Source organism: Vespa crabro, unplaced genomic scaffold, assembly GCF_910589235.1.
Source record: "Vespa crabro unplaced genomic scaffold, iyVesCrab1.2, whole genome shotgun sequence".
Taxonomy (NCBI): domain Eukaryota; kingdom Metazoa; phylum Arthropoda; class Insecta; order Hymenoptera; family Vespidae; genus Vespa; species Vespa crabro.
The window spans coordinates 6108928-6115838 of NW_025813595.1; positions in this window are offsets into that span (position 1 = coordinate 6108928).

Sequence of the window (6911 nt, forward strand, 5' to 3'; positions counted from 1 at the left end):
TAACAATAATAATTGTAATCATGACAATAACGATAGTAACGATAATATTGTTAATAAAGTAAATTATTATAATAATAATTGCAATAATAACAAAAATAAAGATAATAAGGGTAATAAAAATAACTACAATTAATATTATAATAGTAATAAATAATAGTAGTAATAATAATAGTAATAATAATAATACTAGTAATAGATAATAGTAATAATAATAATAATAATAATAATAATAACGGTAATGACGAAATTAACGATAATAATAATAATAATAATAACGGTTATGACGAAATTAACGATAATAATAATAATAATAAATATAATAACGATATTAATCATAATAATGGTAATTGTGATAATAACGATAACAATAATAATAACAGTAATAACGATATAACGATAATAATAAAGATATTAACGATGTTAAGGTAAATAAAGATAATAATAATAATAACGGTAATAACAATAGTAACTATGTCCTCGATAATAATAATAACAATAATAACTAAGAAAAGGATAATATCGACAATGATATTAATAATAACGATAATAACGTTAATAACGGTAATAATAGTAATAATAATAATAATAATAGAAATTATAATAATAATATTAATAACAATAAAAACGATTATAATGATAATAACGATAATAATGATAATATTAATAAAAATAATAAAGATAATAACGATTTTAACGATAGTTATATTAATAATAATAACATTATCAACAATAATAATGATAATAACGATAATAACGATATTAATTATAACAATAATAACGATAATAACGATGATAATGATAATAGCGATAATAATAATAACAATAATAACAATATTAACGATAATATGGATAATAATAATATCGATAGTAACAATAATAAGGATAATGACGATTATAATAATAATAATATTAACAATAATAATTGTATTCAGGACAATAACGATAGTAACGATAATATTGTTAATAAAGTCAATTATTATAATAATAATTGCAATAATAACAAAAATAAAGATAATAAGGGTAATAAAAATAACTACAATTAATATTATAATAGTAATAAATAATAGTAGTAATAATAATTGTAATAATAATAATACTAGTAATAGATAATAGTAATAATAATAATAATAATAATAACGGTTATGACGAAATTAACGATAATAATAATAATAATAAATATAATAACGATATTAATCATAATAATGGTAATTGTGATAATAACGATAACAATAATAATAACAGTAATAACGATATAACGATAATAATAAAGATATTAACGATGTTAAGGTAAATAAAGATAATAATAATAATAACGGTAATAACGATAGTAACGATAATAATAAAGATAATAATAACAAAATTAAGAATAATAACTATGATGTCGAAAATAACGATAATAATAAAAGTACTAATAACAATAATAACAACAATAACGCTAATTACGATAATATCGATAATAATAATAATAATAAGAATAACAATAATTACGAAAATAACGATAAAAGCGATAATAAGGATAATAATAAGAAAACAAATATAACAATAATAACGCTAAAAACGATAATATCGATAATAACGATAATAATAATAATGTAAATGAAGGTAATAATAACAATAATGAATATAATAACGAAATTTACGATAATAACGGGAATAATAATAATGATAATAACGTTAATCAAGATAATAATAATAGTAATAATAACAGTAATAACAAAAATAACGCTAATAAAGATAATAACGATAATAATAATAACGAAAATAATAATAACTATAATATCGATAAGAACGGTAATACCGATAATAACGATAATAATAATAATATAACAATAATAAAAATATTAGTTATAGTATCGATAATAACGATAATAATAATAATAACGATAACAATAATAAGGTTTATAACTTTAGTGTCGATAAAATTTTCAACAATAACGTTAATAGCAATAATAATATTTATTATAATAAATATAATAATGAATATAAACATAATAACGATAATAACTATATTGTCAATAAGCATAATAATAATAATAACGATAAAAAAGTTAATAATAATAGCAATAATATCGGTAATGACGATAATAATAATAATAGTAGGAACAATAATAAGGATAATATCGACATTAATAATAACAATATTTACGATAATAACAATAATAACATTAATAATAATAACAATAATACAGATTATAATGATAATAATGATAATAACGATATTATCAACAATAATAATAAAATTAATAACAATAATAACGATAATAATAATAACGATAATGACAATAATGATAATAATAATAATAATTACGATAATTAGTAAAATAACGATAATAATAGTAGAAATGATAAAAATAATAACAAATAATAACAATAAAAATAATAATAACTATAATAATAAGGGTATTAATAACGATAACAAACGGAAATAATGATAATGAGGATGATATTAATAATAATAATAATTATAATAACGATAATAACAATAATAATAGCAATAATAATAATAATAACGATAATTACGATTATAACGATAATAACGATAAAAACGATAATAACGGTAATAATAACGATATTAACGGTAACAATGATAATACAGAGAAAATTAATAATAATAACGATTATTTCGAAAATAACGATAAGAGTATTAAAAATATTAATAATAATAATAACCATAATATCGTTAATATTGGTAATAATAGTTGTAATAATAACACTAATAACAATAATGATAATAACGATAATAGCGATAACAATAATAACTATAATAACGATAATAATAATAAAGATGATAAAGATAATAACGATAATAATATTAATGATAATATCGATAATAATGATAAAAACTATAATAAAGATTATAACGATAATATTCATAATAATAATAATTATTATTATATTAACAGTTACGACGACAACAACGATTATAATAAAAATAATAACGATAGTAATGGTAATAATAAAAACAATAATAACTATAATAATGGTAATAACGAAAATAATAATATAATTAATAGCGATAATTAAGTCAATAACGATAATAATAATAATAGTAGGAAAAATAATAAGGATAATATCGATATTAATAATAACAATATTTACGATAATAACAATAATATAGATTATAATGATAATAATAATAATAACGATATTATTAACAAATAATAATAAGATTAATAATAATAATAACGATAATAATAATAACGATAATGACGATAAAAACGATAATAACGATAATAATAATAAGAATAATAAGGATATTGATGAAAATATCGATAATTATAATAATAATAATATGGATGATGACGATATTAACGATAATAACGAAAATAACGTTAATAATAATACTAATAATTAAAAAGATAATAACGATGATGACGATAATTATAATAATAATAACAATAATAACGATAATAACAATAATAATAGTAGTAATAATAACACTAATAACAATAATAACGATAATAATGATAGTAACGATAATAACGATAACAACAAGAACAATAATAAAGATAATACGGATATATATATGTAAAGAAAGTATACTTTCTCCAGGTAGATTTGTCACGCATCTCATGGCCCGCCCTTCCTTTGTTTTTGTTATCTACAAATTCTTTTGTTACCTACAAAGCGAGCCGTTAAGATTTGGGGAGAGAAACTGGCAGTAAGAAATAAAACGTAGACGAGAGAAGTAGTACGAGAGTAAAATATAAAATTTAGCAGAGTGAACAATAATCGTAAATTGACGTAATCTTTGTTAATAGAGAAACATATTTCCGTTTGTCACTTCACCCTAATTAAAAAGAGTTAAAATAAAAAAAATTAAGTTATTATATATATACATATAATAGCAATAATAAATATAAAATCATTAATAATAACAACAATAAGAACGATAATAATGATAATATCGATAATAATAGTAATAATAATAAAATTAATAACGGCAATAAGAATAATATTAATAACGATAATAACGATATTAACGATAATCATAACAATAATAATAATAAAAATAATACCGATATTTACGATAATAACGAAAATTACGAAAATAATAATAAAAATAGTAACGATAACAACGATCACAACGACAATAACGATAATAACAATAATAACGAATTTATAAAAATAATATTGATAATATCGATTATATGAATAACTGTATTAACGATAATAACGATAATAAGATAATACTAATAATAATAATAGTGATAATAACGATAATAACAATAATAATAATAACAATAACGGTAATATCGATGATAACTACAATAGTAGTAATAATAGAAACGATAATAACAATAATAACGATAATAGCGATAATAATATTAGTAATTATAATAATAATAACAATTATAACGATAATACTGATAATAATGATAACAATAATAATAAATATATACGATAATATCGATAATAATAATAACAATAATAACGAAAATGAATATAATAATAATGATAATAAAAAAACTAATAACGATAATAATAATATTAATAACGATATAATTGATTTTAGCATTAGTGACGATAATAATAAAAATAGTAACGATAATAACGATAATAATGATAATAAAATAATAATTATATTAATAATAACAAAGTAACGATAATAACGATACTAATAATAACAATAATAACGATAATAACGAAAACAAATGTAATCATTTTTTTAAATGTATAATTTCAAGATAATATCTATAATAATAACAATAATAATACCAATAATATCTATCATAACGATGATAGCGATAATAATAATAAAGGTAATAACAATAATAATAACAATAACAATATCGATAGAAAGAATAATAATGATAAAGATGATTATAATAATAGTAATAATAAAGATTATTCCAATAATAACGTTAATATCGTTAATAATAATAAAATTAATAATGATAATTACGTTAATAACCAAAATAATAATAGCACTAATAACGATTAAACCGATAATAATATTATAATAATAATAATTACAAAAATAACAATAATAATGATAACGATAAAAACGATTATAATAATTATAATAATAACATTAATATCGATTATTACGAAAATAACGAAAGAATAATAGTTATAATAACGATAATTTCGATAATAACGAAGATAATAATAATAATTATAAAAAAAATAACGACAGTAAAGATTATAACGATAATAACGGTAATTATAATAATGATAATGACGATAAGAATACACATAATAACGATATTAACGATAATTAAGATAATAACGATAATAACGGTAATAACGATAATAAAGATATTAGAATTAACATTAAAAGTGACAATATTAATAATAATAATATCGATAAATTCAATAATACCGATAATAATATTGATAGTAATAAAGAAATTTATAATAATATCGTTAATATTAATAACTATGATAACGATTATATCGATAATAATAATAATCATAATAACGATAAAATCGATAATGTCGATAATGATAATAAAAATATGAAGGATAAAAATAATAACAATAATAACGATAATAACTATATAAATAATAAAGACGATAAAAATTAAAATAATATTAGCAATAATAACGATAATAACGGTAATAATGATACCAATAATAACGATATTAACGAAAAAAATATTAACAACAAGAACGATAACAACGATAATAACATTAAAAATAATAATAATAATAACGAAAGTACGGATAATAACGATGAAAACGATAATATCGATAATAATAATAACAATATTAACGATAATATCGATAATAATAGCATTAACAATAAAAATAAAAACGATAATAATGATAATAACGATTATAATATTAACGATAATAACGATAATAGTAATAATAATAATAACGATAGTAACGATAATAATGATAATATGGATAATAACGATAATAACTATAATAATAATATTAATTATAAAGATATTGAAGATTTTAAAGAATCTAAAGATAAAGAAATCAGCAATAATAACGATAATAACGATTATAACGATAAGAACGATAATAATATTAATAACAGTAAGTATATTAACGATAATAAGGATATTAACGATAATAATAATAACAATAGTAATAACAATTATAACAATAATATCGATAACAACGGTATTAACGATAATAATGATAGTAATAATAGCAATAATAAGGATAATAAAGAGAATAATGATAATTACAATAACAAAAATAATAACAATAATAATCATAGTAATAATAAAGATAATAACGATTTTAACGATAATAAAGATAATAATAATAACAATAATAAAGATAATAACAATGATAATCAGAATAACGTTAATAATATTTATAATAATGATAAATATACATTTAATAACAATAAAAACAATTATAACGAAACTAAAGAAAATAACGTTAATAGTAGTAGTAATAATAACAATAATAACAATAATAGCGTTAATATGGATATTAACGATATTAACGATAATAATAATAACGATAATGAAGATAATAATTATAATAATAATAACAATATTAACAATAATTACTGCAATATCCATAATATTAATAACGATAATAAAGATACTAGCAATAATAACGATAATAACGATAATAACGATATAATAATTACGATAAGGACGGTAATAATAATAATAATATTAACAATAATAACGATAATATCCATAATAAAGATTATATAGATAATAATAATAATGATAGTAATAACATTAATAGCGATAATAACGATAATTATAATAACTATAATGACGGTAATATTAATAATAATAACGTTAATTAAGATAATAACGATAATAACCATAATAATAATATCGATAATAATGTTAATGAAGATAACGATAAAGCGATAATAATAAGAATAATAAAAATAATAACGATAATCATAATAATAATAACGTAAATATGGATAATATCGAAAATAGTAATAACGATAATAACGAACATATTATTAATAATAA